Below are 13835 nucleotides of genomic sequence, written 5' to 3'. Positions count from 1 at the left end.
CCTGGAAATTATCTGGAATTTTGTTTGCTGGCCTGGAGCAAGCCAGGAAATTGATGAAATAATTTCTATCAGAAAGGCAGCCACTAACAGAGCAGAGGAAGAAGGTGAGGAGGCACCAGGAGCACACGGTGCAGAGCCAGCAGGGATGTGGTCCAGGTTTCTCAATAGGAGGAACTGAACATCAATATATTTATGGAGTTTTTAAGCTCAGGTCCAGGTTTTGTGTTTCAAGGCACAGACACAACTTGGTCTCTTAAACAGGAACTTTCTAAAGTGATTCCATGTGCAGGCAGGCTGGCTTTCTGGGGCTGGTCTTTCCATGATTCCCTCAATCAGTGCTTCTCTTTGCCTCTTCTAGGCAGGTCACTTCATTGCATCTAAAAGTGGTTCTAGACCTCCTCAGAACTGATTAGGTTGTTCTAGTTATGCTATCTTTTCCTGTAAGTTCAGGACAGCTTTCCAGTCAGCCTTTCACATGGGGTATTCATGGGATCATGATCTGCGGGTGTTTCAATGGTCAATTCCCATTTTCCAGCACATTGGCACGAGGTCGACTGCTGCTCCAGCAGTAGGGGAGGATGCAGGGTCCCTGTGTATGTCAGTTCAACAGTTACAGATCGTTGCCTATCATAACACTTTGTCAAAGGCACTGTTAGAGCCCGTTCATCCTAAGTACCAATAACACCTGCACCCCCCAAGGCCTCCCAAAAGCCTTGAAATCCAAACCCCAAAGCTTTGTAGTTGTGATGAACTGAAAACTACAGCAACCAGTACTGGAAAAATGGGAATTCAGCTAAAGCAACTGCACCTTGACAACACTCGGCACTGCAAACATCACTTAACGTGACAAACAACCAGTAATAGCTAGAGTGAAAATAAAGGGTTAGGCAGCTATAGAGATAAAGTACGAAGAACACGCTGAGCAAATAACAGCCCTTTGAGAATCAACATTAGCATAATTACTAAACATAGGTAATTGCTGAAATAGCATTTGCTGGCAGCGTTTATGTGTCTAAATGCAATACTTTCTCTCATCCCTACCTAATCTTCTACTAGGACTTACGCTCGGCTTTTAGCCGAGAGAGCTGGTACAGAAATTGGCACCATCTGAAAGCCGAGGGCATAGTGAGGAACAAACACATTTAACACCTTGATGTCCAACCATCCTTTCTAAACAAGCTTGTCATACTTAGAGCTACATGTCGTGTTAAAATCTATGTTCCCCCCTCAGCGCTGCATTTCTCCCAGTGCCCCACTCGATGCTTGATAAGATTGGACATTCTCAAATCAATTCCTATTGATCTCATGCTGCTGAAATGGGATAAAGCATGTGATAGACACAATGAGCATTTAGCACAGCACATCAAGCCATTCCAGCACTAGAAAACAACTTAGCTGTTAAAAACACATAGAATTGCAGTAACATGCAGTGAATAAGCAGAGGTGCTGGTTACAACCGAAAGCATTATCTGGTCCTTCTCAAAAAGAYATTTGGGCATCGTTTTGATACAAAAGTGGAAATCAAAAAGGAAGAAATTTATAAAAAGAAGAGATTATGTCTGTGAAGGATCTAGGGCTCATCTGCAGTTATTTATGAGCACTGTATATACATATATASCTATATATATATCRGCATATATGATATATATGCACCTGGGGAGGAATAACCCCAGGCACCAGCACAGATTCGGGGTTGACCTGGTGGAGAGCAGCTCCACAGAGAGAGACCTGGGAGTCCTGATGGACACCAAGTTAACCATGAGCCAGTGGTGCCCTCGTGGCCAAGAAGACCAATGGGCTCCTGGCTGCATCAGGAGGATGTTCCCAGCAGGGCAGGGAGGAGATTCTGCCCCTCTGCTCAGCTCTGGTGAGGCCGCAGCTGGAGTATTGAGGGCAGTTCTGGGCTCCCCAATACCAGAGGGACGTGGAGCTTCTAGAGAGGGTCCAGTGTAGACCAGTAAAGATGATTAAGGGACTGGAGTACCTATCGTATGAGGAAAGACTAAGTGAACTGGGCCTGTTTGGCCTAGGGAAGAGAAGATCGAGATCTGATCAATATGTATAAGTACTTGAGGGGCGAATGTAGGGAGGAAGGGGCCAACTCTTCTCAGTGGTGGCCAGTGACAGGACAAGGGGTAATGGGTACAAGCTGAAACACAGGCAGTTCCATCTCCATGTGAGGAAGAACTTCTCACTGTGAGGGTGACAGAGCCCTGGCACAGGCTGCCCAGGGAGGTTGTGGAGTCTCCTTCTCTGGAGATCTTCAAAACCCACCTGGATGCCACCCTGTGCCCCGTGCTCCGGGGGTCCCAGCTGGAGCAGAGGGGTTGGACTAGATGATCTCTAGAGGTCCCTTCCAACCATAACTGTTCTGTGATTCTATGGTTCTGTATGTGACCTGAATGTTGGGATCACTCTGTACTGCCTTACTAGATTCCTACGGTCTGAGTATGTCACTTCTTTGCAGAGCAAATAGAAAGGTCTCAAAGGCAAAGCTGGACTCTGTCTACATAAATTATCTATATAAATATGGAAATGGAAACAAACATATGTGCACTGCTAACCATGAAAATTCTTCCCTGCATCCACAGAAGTACCACATTATTTCCAAGAAGAAGAAGAAAAAAATGATTTGAAAGATTTTAGAGTGACTGAAAAGAGGAAAAATATGACCATAGAGGCATGGCTTAGAAGGGACAGTAAAATGCTGCCCTGTGAAGACGATAGGGTCTTCTAAATCTCTCAAAGGATAAGGCATCTATATAAGCAGTACCACAACCTCAGTACAGGCTGAGAAATCTTTTTGTTTCAAAAACTGCAGTACTCTTGTTGTAATGTTGGAARTTGATATCCATCCCTGGACTATTGATCATGGCTCACTAAGGGAAGATGCCTACTTGTGAATCTCAGGTAACCTTGCTGAGATATATGGGTGTCCTGCTGAAATAAGAGGGGAAGAAGCACAAGATTCCAAGGGCTGAAGTAAATGGTGAGACCTCCAATCCAAGTCCACCGGGAGACGATGAAGAACTTCCAGCTCTCTCTGCCTAGTTCATTCAACTGGATTCACATCTTTTGCCTGGGGAAATCAGTGTCTATTCTTTCCCAACTGGTTGTAGGGGAAGACTCTATGTCTCGGTGTCCTTTCTAACCAGCAGGATCTCTTTGGCTCTTCTAAACTCCAACACAGTTAGTAAGAAGTGTTAAGCCATTTGGTGATCTGTAAATAAACGCAAGATTAAAAAAAAAAAAAAAAAAAAGAAAGAAAGAAAGAAAGGGCAGAACCTTCAGAAGATAAACCAGAAAAACCTTCAAAAGCATAACCCTGAAAAAGGTGGCATTTAGATAGATGTTTCTTTAGGCAAGAAGATCAGTATTTTGCTGTCATTCATTAAGGATTTACCAGTTTTGTATTGATTTTGTTGTGGCTTCCTATGTACTTTAATTGCTGCAATAGAAAAACAAGTTGCTATACATGACATTTCCTTTCTGAGGAGCTGGCAACAGAATTGCATGAACCACTGGTAGACTCACTGATTTCCCTTGTGAGTCAGTAATAAAATGATGACTGAAACAGCTTGTCCTTTTTTTCTGTTCAAAAACAGCTATTTTTTTTTCCAGAACTCTTGCTAACTGTGGATTTAAAATAAGAATTCTTAATTGCTGGATAATGTGGTAGACTTTGCAATAGTATTTCAAGGTTATGAGCTCGGTGGGTTCTTTCTTTCTTTCTTTCTTTCTTTCTTTCTTTCTTTCTCTCTCTCTCTTTCTCCCTTCCTTCCTTCCTTCCTTCCTTCCTTCCTTCCTTCCTTCCTTCCTTCCTTCCTTCCTTCCTTCCTTCCTTCCTTCCTTCCTTCCTCTTTCTCTCTTTCTCTCTTTCTCTTCCTCTCTCTCTTTCTCTCTCTCTCTCTCTTTCTCTCTCTCCCCCTCTTTTTCTCTCTTTCTCTCTCTCTTTCTGACAGACACCTGAATGCCTTGATGGTTAGTGTGGGTGAGCAGCAACCAAGGTTGGCCAAGCTGACAAGGTGGTTTCTGGAGCTCTAATTAGACTGATACATGGTGAAACTCTCAAGATTGGGGGTTGGAGAAACGGATGCCTCCTTCCTCTGGGATGCAGGCCASAAGTTCTGATCCAGGGATTCTCACCTGGGATATTTATTGCACCAGGATACCTGAACAGTGTGAGGCCCCTCTGAGCCATATTGCATTGAGTTTTCTCTGTAGCACATTGGTGTTAGAGCCTGGGGCCTCCCCAGGAGGATTTTGGCAAGACTCAGAAGAAGGAGTTCTTGGGGTTGATCACTCTGGCAAGAAATATTTGCATGAAATTAAGCCAAGTAAAATATAACCTGATATTGACATTAGTACGTGTTTAAGGGAGATGTAGAATTTATTTCATAAAAGGCATGGTTGCCTGAAGCGATATAAATATGTTCAGTCTAGGTGGGCTGAAGCATAAATATAGCTGTGTGCCTTCTGGTGATCCTGCGTCAGAACAGAGCTGCTGGAAACCTCCTCAAGGAGCACTCACATGCTGTTCTGCATGGCCCTTTTAGCAAGCCTAGCTGCTTAATAMTAGCAAATCTGGGCTGATAACATTTCCTGAAATAAAATGCATCTTGCTAGAAGAAGAAAGTCTAAGAACAGAAAAGTCTGGTTGTATTTTTTCCATCACTGCCTATGTACTTCTTAGAGAGATGTAAACAAAGSCAACTTGTTGATGAGAAATATGTCAATCAAAGAGCTGCTGAATGTTCTGGAGACAGTTATCACTAGATGTTTTGACTAAATGTCTGAGAGCTCACGCTCTTGGGAAATTTCCCAATAGATCTGAAGATAAACACATAAGCTCTTGGCATCTCTCCTGGCTGGATGAGGATGTGAGGGCTGATAATTATTTACATTTAACCTGAACACCTTATAAAACATGCAACTCATTCTCCAGAAGGTAAACTGGAGCATTTCACAGTGCTATTTAGAAAGGGCAAAGACACAGTGGATTTTTGCATTCTGAGGGAGTATTTGCCTGTATTCAAGTCATGTCAGAATAAAAAATAAAAGAAAATTATGAGGCCTCTGTGTCATATTTACCTATTGCCATTTTGRTCAGACTTGAAATACGGAGTTAACAGAAATCGTATGAGAGGGCCCGCTTTGGAAAGCTCTCCACTGGGAAAGCAACATCACTCATATTTGATGGGACAGTGAGAGGAAATTTAGCTTGCTGAAGTTCTAGGTAGATAATCGCTTTGTTTGATATCTGCTCCATAAGTCTTTGGTATTTGGGAAGTCAAGAAGACTTTCTGGGGTGTTTATTTCAGAAAAGAAACATTTTAAATTCAAATCTAGGTATCAGCAAAAGTTCCAACACACTAATGAGCCTTAGTAGTTTCTGGTGGTCTTGTCACTTGCTCTTCTGCCCGAACACTATGCAAAGGCACAAGGTGCACTGTGGTCCACAACCTTCTCCATAGGCAGGATTGCTCCAGCAGCAATGTCCTGCACACCGGCCTTGAGCATTACTCGAACTGGGACATAAGCAATAGAGGATCTCAGGACAATACAGGATAATCTCTAAGAAAATGGCATCTCTTTAATCTGAGTGGGAGATCAGTGGTGTGTATTACTCTTTTTCTGTTATTTCTTTTATTCAAATTGTGCCTGTAATGATAAGGGTATTGTTCACTGAACAGATGTCTTGAGGAATAGGCTCAACTCAGAAGTATCAACAAGCACAATTTTTAATAGAAACCTCGAATTTTCCTCAGTGGCAGCAATGATCTTCCTGATTTGTTTACTAGGAACYTCCATAGAGGTTCTTTCTGTTTATTCTTTCTGTTGTTTCAATGACAAGAATAATRACAATGCACAAGTTGATTGGTTCTCTGTTCACATTACTGGTGAGATTTTTCTAATTTTACCAGTTTCAAGCAGTCTCTCCTCATAGCCCTTGTTGAACAGGCTAGCCCACACAACCTGTTGAATAGTAAACACATCTGTAAAATGCCACCGCTTTTGTCAGAATTTCACAGATCCACACAAGGAAGAAATATAGTGGGAAGGAAGGAAGGAAGGAAGGAAGGAGGGAAGGAAGGAGGGAAGGAGGGAAGGAAGGAAGGAGGGAAGGAAGGAGGGAAGGAAGGAGGGAAGGAAGGAGGGAAGGAGGGAAGGAAGGAGGGAAGGAGGGAAGGAGGGAAGGAAGGAAGGAGGGAAGGAAGGAAGGAGGGAAGGAAGGAAGGAAGGAAGGAAGGAAGGAAGGAAGGAAGGAAGGAAGGAAGGAAGGAAGGAAGGAAGGTTAGTTTTGTCTCTGAGAATTTACCAAACTTTGTTAGAGTGAATGACTGAACTTCATTATTCCTGGAACCTGTGCAGTTTTTTAGTTGTCTGTCTCAGTCATGAACCTTTCTTTGGCTTATGCAACCTCTGCCTCTTTCATTTCAATTTCTTGAATTGACTTAATTTCAATTAAGTCAACAAAACACAGTGTTGTTCAGAGTAGCCCATTGCAATTTTCTACTACATTTGTATAAATACCATTGCACAGTACTGCAAGAGCATATCTATTTCACCTGATCTGCAAAATACTGTCCCACCAGCTGGACATTCAGCATAGTGTGTACTGCACTGACCATCAATGTAGTGTAGTGTACTTAAGGGAACTGTACTTACTGTAGGGAAACAGTGCTGACATTATTTGTAACTTGGGAACGTGTCTGTGGATGGAAACTGCTCCAGTGTGTGTGTATGTATGTGTGTGTGCACACAGTTAACGGGACACATGTAGTATTTATGGCAACAGGTCTTCCAAGGTGACTTCCAAGGTTTGATGGCGTGATGGAGGCTGATGATCTCTTGGTACCTTTCTCTACCAACTGAGAGTATCAGGGAACCTCCAGCTGCCCCCATTATAGCTATGACACCTTAACTATGTTATTCCTCCATTTTGTCTTTAATAAACAACATGCAAGTGATATGAGCTTGAGCAAGAGAAAGGATGGAAGAATAGAGGCATCACTACTTTTTTCTTGAGTGGTTTTAGATGCAGCGCCTGCCCAAGGCAATGCCATAGTCCATTGTTTTGTTGCAAATAGTCCATATTTGCTGACCAAAGACCATTGCTGAGAAAGGAGGTGTTCTGACTAGCTGTCTACATTTTTATGTTGTTTCTGGCTTACTGCTCATTTATGACAGTATTATGGAAGCAGTTACAGCTACAAATTTGTTTGCAGAAAAATTCTTCGAGATATCTAGATGAATAAGTTTCAGAATTCATAAAAAAATAAGCGAGCAACTCAATAAGAAAAAGATGCAGATCATATTGAAGATTGGTTGTTCTAACATTCCTATGTCTTGCTGAGACTTGTCCTTGTCAATATTAAAACATGTTCAGGGGTTCTTGGAAGCAAACAAATGGCCATCAGTGGCTAAGCATTCCTATGTTTGTTTATCAGTATTAGTTGCTCAGGTAGGTTGCATGCATGTGTCAGATCGAATATATTTACTTCAGATGCACAGAAAGAAGGCTTAAGCATCTAATGCTAAAATCTTGAACATGTTCACTTCAAACCAGAGCTCCAGATTATGTGAAACGGTTTCTCTGCTAACTAATCGGCTAAGCATCAGCATAGGGCAGATGGAAAACCAGTGACTCAGACGTGTTAATCTCCCAGACCTTTACTGACCTCTAACAATCCTTTCTTCTAGGATTTCCTTCGGCAAATAATAGCAGGTTCACAGCACACACGAAAAGAGTCAAATTCAGTTTGTATAAATTCAGTTTGACAGTATCCCTGGGAAAAAAAAAAAAAACACACGGAGAAACATTTTAAGATTCTGAATAGCTCTGTTGTCCTATGGTTTTTCAGATTAGAACTCTAGGTGATCAGTAGTGACTGTTTATTTATTTATTTATTTATTTAATTTATTTTCAGTAAGCAAAAGTCAGTGAGGAAAAAAACACAGAAACAATCATCACAGGCAGATTATTTACACTGGGAAGAAAATGGCATAATGAAGCCACAGCTCGATGAGGGGCTTTAAGTCAGTAGGAGCCACAGAAGATGGTTTGATGTGGCCAAACGCTGCTGTCTCTGGCAGTTGGGTGCATCCTATGATGTCAGGTGGAATATGAACAGATAAGCAGTGAGGCAGATACAAGTTGTGTCCTCAGAGCAGTCATCCGGCTCATACACCTCTGGATAAATTAGGCCTTGTCTACTGCGATGTTAAAGCTCCGGARGATGCTGAAGCAAATGATGTTATTTCAAGCCCTTCCTGTTGAGTCAGTGCTCTGCACAAAGCTGTCTCTGGCCCTCCTGCAGCTCACCTCTTACTCAGCTCCTGGGCTTGGCTTTAAAAGGAGCAGGTAAACACTGTATAATGGATGAGGCTTTGCTCATCGTGACGTGAGCAGGAGTAATGCACAGCAATGCTGGGAAATGATCACTGCAATGAAGGCTCGTTAATGCATCTTCTTGTCTTTTCTTGGAGAAGAGTGGAGAGAGGTCTCCATCTGGCCCAGGTCACCATGCCCCCGATGGTCTGATGGTCTACTTGGTTGTTGTAAGAACTATACATGACGTATTCTTGCTATAAAAGCCACACTTGTGCTAAATTTCAGTGTTCTGTTCTGAGGTACCAGAAATGATTTTTTGGGTAAAATGCATATATATTTGCCCAGAAGTAGTCAGGCAAACAATATAGAAGCTTTCAGCTTGTAGCCTGGTGTAGTTCTGAATCACTGAAAAGAACATCAGGCAATTTTAGTAATAAACAGAGCTATTCCACCCACATCTCCACTCACAGAAGTCAGTGTGTGTGCTTCAGTAAATGCAGTGAGATATTCTTAATTATTAAAACTAGCAATGAGCTAAGTATATATGCATATTATATAACTATGTAGTCATGTTACTACCTATAAATGCACTTAATTGCCATATAAGGTTGTTGTCTCGTAAAATTTTGTGGGTGCTATAAAACAAAATATTGAAGATTAATGCAGTTTGGAACTACCAAATTACTTTCTGTGTAATTTAGATTAGCTTTATGGAGCTGCAATAAATGCGTATCTTGATGATATTGTTAATATTACATTGAATTGTACTGTTCTCCATTGTGTTGAAATATGTTCTAGCATTTTTCCAGAATGTAAGATGGCAGAGATCAATTACAAAACTATTAAATGTCAATTAGCATCTTTGCAAACTGAATCTGAAATTAACCTGTTAAAACTACCTTATTATATGTCACTTATATGTATAAATGCTGATTAAATATTTAATGAACACATGAAAAAGTAATTACCTATTTACTGCTCATGCAGTGCTAAGATAATCCCATCACCTTTAGTTATGTCAATTGCAAAACCAAGCCTGAATTTGCAATTTTGAGTGGCTAAAATGGGCTCTGAACTGCACCATTCATTAGCCTCACTTTTGTGTAGAGCCTAAAAGTAGATTTGCAAATCTAATTTTCAATACTTCAGCAGGACAATTTTGTCCCATTAAGCCACAAAGTTATATTTTAGCAGGGCCTGGTCAATAGTGGTGCTTTTTACTAGAGTCTAAGCATTGTGCAGCAACTATGAAGCCTAGAGCTTTCCTGGAAAAGGTCATTGTCACATAAAAAATTCATACTTTTAGCAATAATTTAGCCTAAAATGTAGGCCATGCAACAAGGTTAACACCTCCACTCATAGGAAAATGTAGTCATTGCCCTTGGGATAAGAACTTTCCCCTTGCAGAATATCAAAAATAGGTTCTTTATTTATTACAAGTAGTCAAGACTTTGCTTTGGCATCTCAGCTGAAAAATGGCACCTTTATGAACACAGCAAAGCAAATCACTTTCCTTACTTCATGTGTCAGTCTCTGATGCCTTTGCTAACACCCTGCTCTCTCTAACACCCTGTTCTCTCTAATCCATAGAGAGTGCAGCAGCTGAACACAAGTGCTATGAAGCACGTTCTGCTGAAGTCCAACACGTTCTCCACTGAGAGCTACAGATGTGCCTCGTAAAAGAGGTGTCTGTGTGAAGGTGGAGAAAAGCAGGTTGGAGAATGGTGCCCATGTCAACATAGACATGACCAAATCTACCTCACAAGTCACTTACGCAAGTGCATTGAACCATGGYTTGCCCAGCACAGCACTGCTCTCCTGCTATGGCTATGGTCCATCCTCAAAGTCCACCTCTTATCTCAAGGCCAGTTTGATGGATATGACTTTCTCTTCTGTACTGAAACAGATTTTAACTCAACAAGGTCCTTGAGAGAAACCCATAAGAGGCTTTATCAGAGGTTTGCCAACTATTCTCTGAAGGGCAGATATTGTTGCAGACTAATTCCTTCTTCCCTTCACTATGCTGATCATGCCAACTGAAGATCTTGCGGGACTTGCTCACTACTTTCTCATTAAAAGAAGGGAATATTGGCCTGCAGACCTCACCGTGTGGCTCTGCAAAGCTTACCTTCCGTGGCTCCTCTGCTCTTTGTGCCAGATGACTCCAGACAAGGCCATTAACACATAGCTGGGTAGGAAAGGGACCAACAGGAGGCTCTACTGCCAGATTGTCCCATCTGCAGGTGTAATCAAAGCACAGCTTCTGAGGAGCCCAAAGCTGTTCTTTGCTGTTAACCTAGGGCAGGCTGGAGCTTGGAGCTGCACAGAGGGGACTTTCCTACCTTTTCTATTGAAGCCTGTAGTTCCAGAAAGCTGCCATTGTTCTTTTCTTTTTCTTTTCTCTTTTCTTTTCTTTTCTTTTCTTTTCTTTTCTTTTCTTTTCTTTTCTTTTCTTTTCTTTTCTTTTCTTTTCTTTTCTTTTCTTTTCTTTTCTTTNGCTGGAGCTTGGAGCTGCACAGAGGGGACTTTCCTACCTTTTCTATTGAAGCCTGTAGTTCCAGAAAGCTGCCATTGTTCTTTTCTTTTTCTTTTTTCTTCTCTTCTCTTCTCTTCTCTTCTCTTCTCTTCTCTTCTCTTCTCTTCTCTTCTCTTCTCTTCTCTTCTCTTCTCTTCTCTTCTCTTCTCTTCTCTTTTCTTTTCTTTTCTTTTCTTTTCTTTTCTTTTCTTTTCTTTTCTTCATGATTTTTTAACAGAAGTAGCATTAAGTGCATGGTTAAGAAGTGCCTCTGCTGAGAATGTTTTGCACTTCAATAGTGCCTGTTGCACTGGTGCCATTCTGGTGGCTCTGATGACAGCAGATGCTTCGACATAATTTCCAGGTAAAAGCRCAGGCTGTCCCCTCCCCAGCTCCCCCCGGATGGAGTCATAGGCAGAGGGGCTTTTTGTTTGGTTGGTTTAGGRATGTAATTTGGTAATTCAGCTGCTTGTCTGATAAATGCCTGCCCTCTAATCCCAGCTAGGAGAGACAGAATAAAATGTAACGAGATTTGACAGAATTTGTTTGCTGTGTTTGAGGCACAGCTAAACAGCCCGGGGAAAGGAAAAAAAAAAAAATTACAGTAAATTATGCTTTCTTATCTCCCCAGCCTGACAATGCCAGGCCAGCTCAGAGCTGGGAGTGAGCAAATCTTCAGAAGGGCGATACTCAAAGTGCAGAGAGCAGCACTGCAGTGGCTGCAAAGGTGGGAGCTGGGCTGGCACTTACTTAATCTTAGGGAATGGTCCCCTCTTGGACTGCAAAGATTATGGACCATTCCTAGGCTGAGACTGCTCAAAGCTGGTGGCCAATGGTTCCTACCTACCCTTCTGCTTTCTCAAGGAGGTGGCCAGGTCTAACAAAAAGGCAAATAACAGGAATATATCTCCTGCCTCCACACAACCATCTACCCCATAGCCATTCTCTGGGAACCACTGCTCTGGGCTTCCGTCAATAGGAATTATTACAGCACTGTTTTGACAAGGGTTTCTAGATGCCTCTAAAAATTACTATGCAATTAGCCAAAAGCAGGGTCTGTGAAGAAAAAAAGAGTGTTACACTCTGTAGAAGAGAGGAACTAGATCTTAGATGCTAATCCCTAAACTCACATAGTGCCCTGGGGACTTTTCTATCAGCGTGATGACTCTGATGTATCTTCAGAGTGATGAGGAAAGGAGACAGAGGTAATTTTTTATGTGTTCTCTCTCTGGACTGTAACTATCTAACCTGATGTCCTCCATCCTTCCTATGTTTAAGTCTGCCTGCTCCTTTCCTGAAGCATCCATCACACTCCAGGTCAGCTCTTCCTTGATTTGTAGGAGCCGGTTGCCCATCTGCCTCCCCTTTAATCATTACGCTGACAGCAGCCAGAGAGATGAAAAGTAGGGARGGGAGTGATCTAAGTAATCCATTTCTAAGTGTAAAAARAMAAAAAAAAAAAAAAAAAAAAAAAAAGGAAGGGAGGGAAGGAGGGATGGGAAGAGGGCAAGTCTGTCTGCTGAGCAAACAGACTGATTACGTCAAGGGACAGGAAGAGCAGCACTTGGAAATCAATACGGATGAGGCTTTGAAAAGGTTGACTGACTGCACTGGATTAGCTATTGATTTTTGTCATTTTCACAGCTAGTGCCATGCTCTTCGCCCGCTGAGGCCATTAAGCCCTGAGGCCTTAAACTTCTAATCCCCCACTAATAACAACAAGACAATGGTCCAGTGCTAAGGATCTAACAGGATGTCCAATAGCTTTGGAGCTATATCCAGTGTGCTGRTGTCTCCAAAGCAATGCAGGGCAGCCTGGAGACTGTTAGCAAAATGCAGACACAGGGAAACGTTCAGATCTCACCCAAAGGCTAGGTGAAGTCAGCACTTATTGCTGAGAATCTCCAGTTATTACCAGCAGCATGTGATGTGTCTCTTGTGCAGGACCTCATTGAGCACATTCTCTCTTAAAATAACCACAGCCAAGGATTTTGCTGATTTTCAGGATAACTTTGGGACTCTTGTGCAAATGGGCTCCCTCTCCAAAGGCTAAAGAGCTGAGGATGTATTCAAGTATCACACCATCACCATACCTTTGTTCAGCACATCCAGTTGCATGGAAGCCAAACCCTGAGGTCAGTTTGAGGTAGGSCTGTAAGAAAGGGATGTTGGAAGAAGTCACATCCTTATCATACATCCTGAATGGAGACAGAAGAGAGGAAAGGATTAGTGCAGAGTTTCTTCTGAGGTGAATGGGAAAAGTGGCTGAGTGAAACTAAGCCAACTTATTCCTGTACAGCTTATTGCATGAAGTTGAGTTAGTTTTGCCAAGTTAAGTCGAACAACTGATCTGTCTTCTCCGAAGGAGGCAGCTATCGTGTAGACATCCAGTTGGTGTTGTGACCCAAACCATGCCATAGAGCTTGATAGAAACAGGTGGATACTCTACCCGTTTCTCAGGTACCACTGACCATACCACTCAGTGGAAATGGTCACAGTCAATTTGCAACCTCTGGAGCCTAGAAAAGTGCCCCAAAGTTCAGTCCCACAGAGACACTCATCTGCATCGTTCTGCTCTGYTCGCTCAGCTCTGCTCCTAGTGAGCAGGCAAGTGCAGGTTGTGAAGCCTGTGTGAGGCTCATTCAGCTCCTTCTACCCTTCTCCCAAGGCTTCAGAACATGCTGTGGCTTCTCCCCATCTCCAGGGCTGTGAGCTCAATGCAACTTTGACTGAATGACAGAGAACGTCCAACAGAGGAGAAAAAGATTATAGCGATTATGTTACTTGATGAGGTCTTGGCACGTAGCACAGCTAGGTAGAGCGGCGTCCCCTCTTGCCTCTGCTGCAGTCGTTGCCTCCCCCTTCTGCGTCTGCTTGGGGAGAGCACAACCCACAAAYGACTCGCTCGTGTTGGCGGGTCTCTCTCCCACATGATGCTGGCCCATCTTTCTCTCTAAGAATGCCCCAGCGCACAGGGTATTTCTG

This window comes from Nothoprocta perdicaria, unplaced genomic scaffold (assembly GCF_003342845.1).
Source record: "Nothoprocta perdicaria isolate Ctin4 unplaced genomic scaffold, notPer1 scaffold_3, whole genome shotgun sequence".
NCBI lineage: Eukaryota > Metazoa > Chordata > Aves > Tinamiformes > Tinamidae > Nothoprocta > Nothoprocta perdicaria.
The sequence above is the reverse complement of the archived record's forward strand: the minus strand, read 5'-3'. Positions refer to the sequence as shown.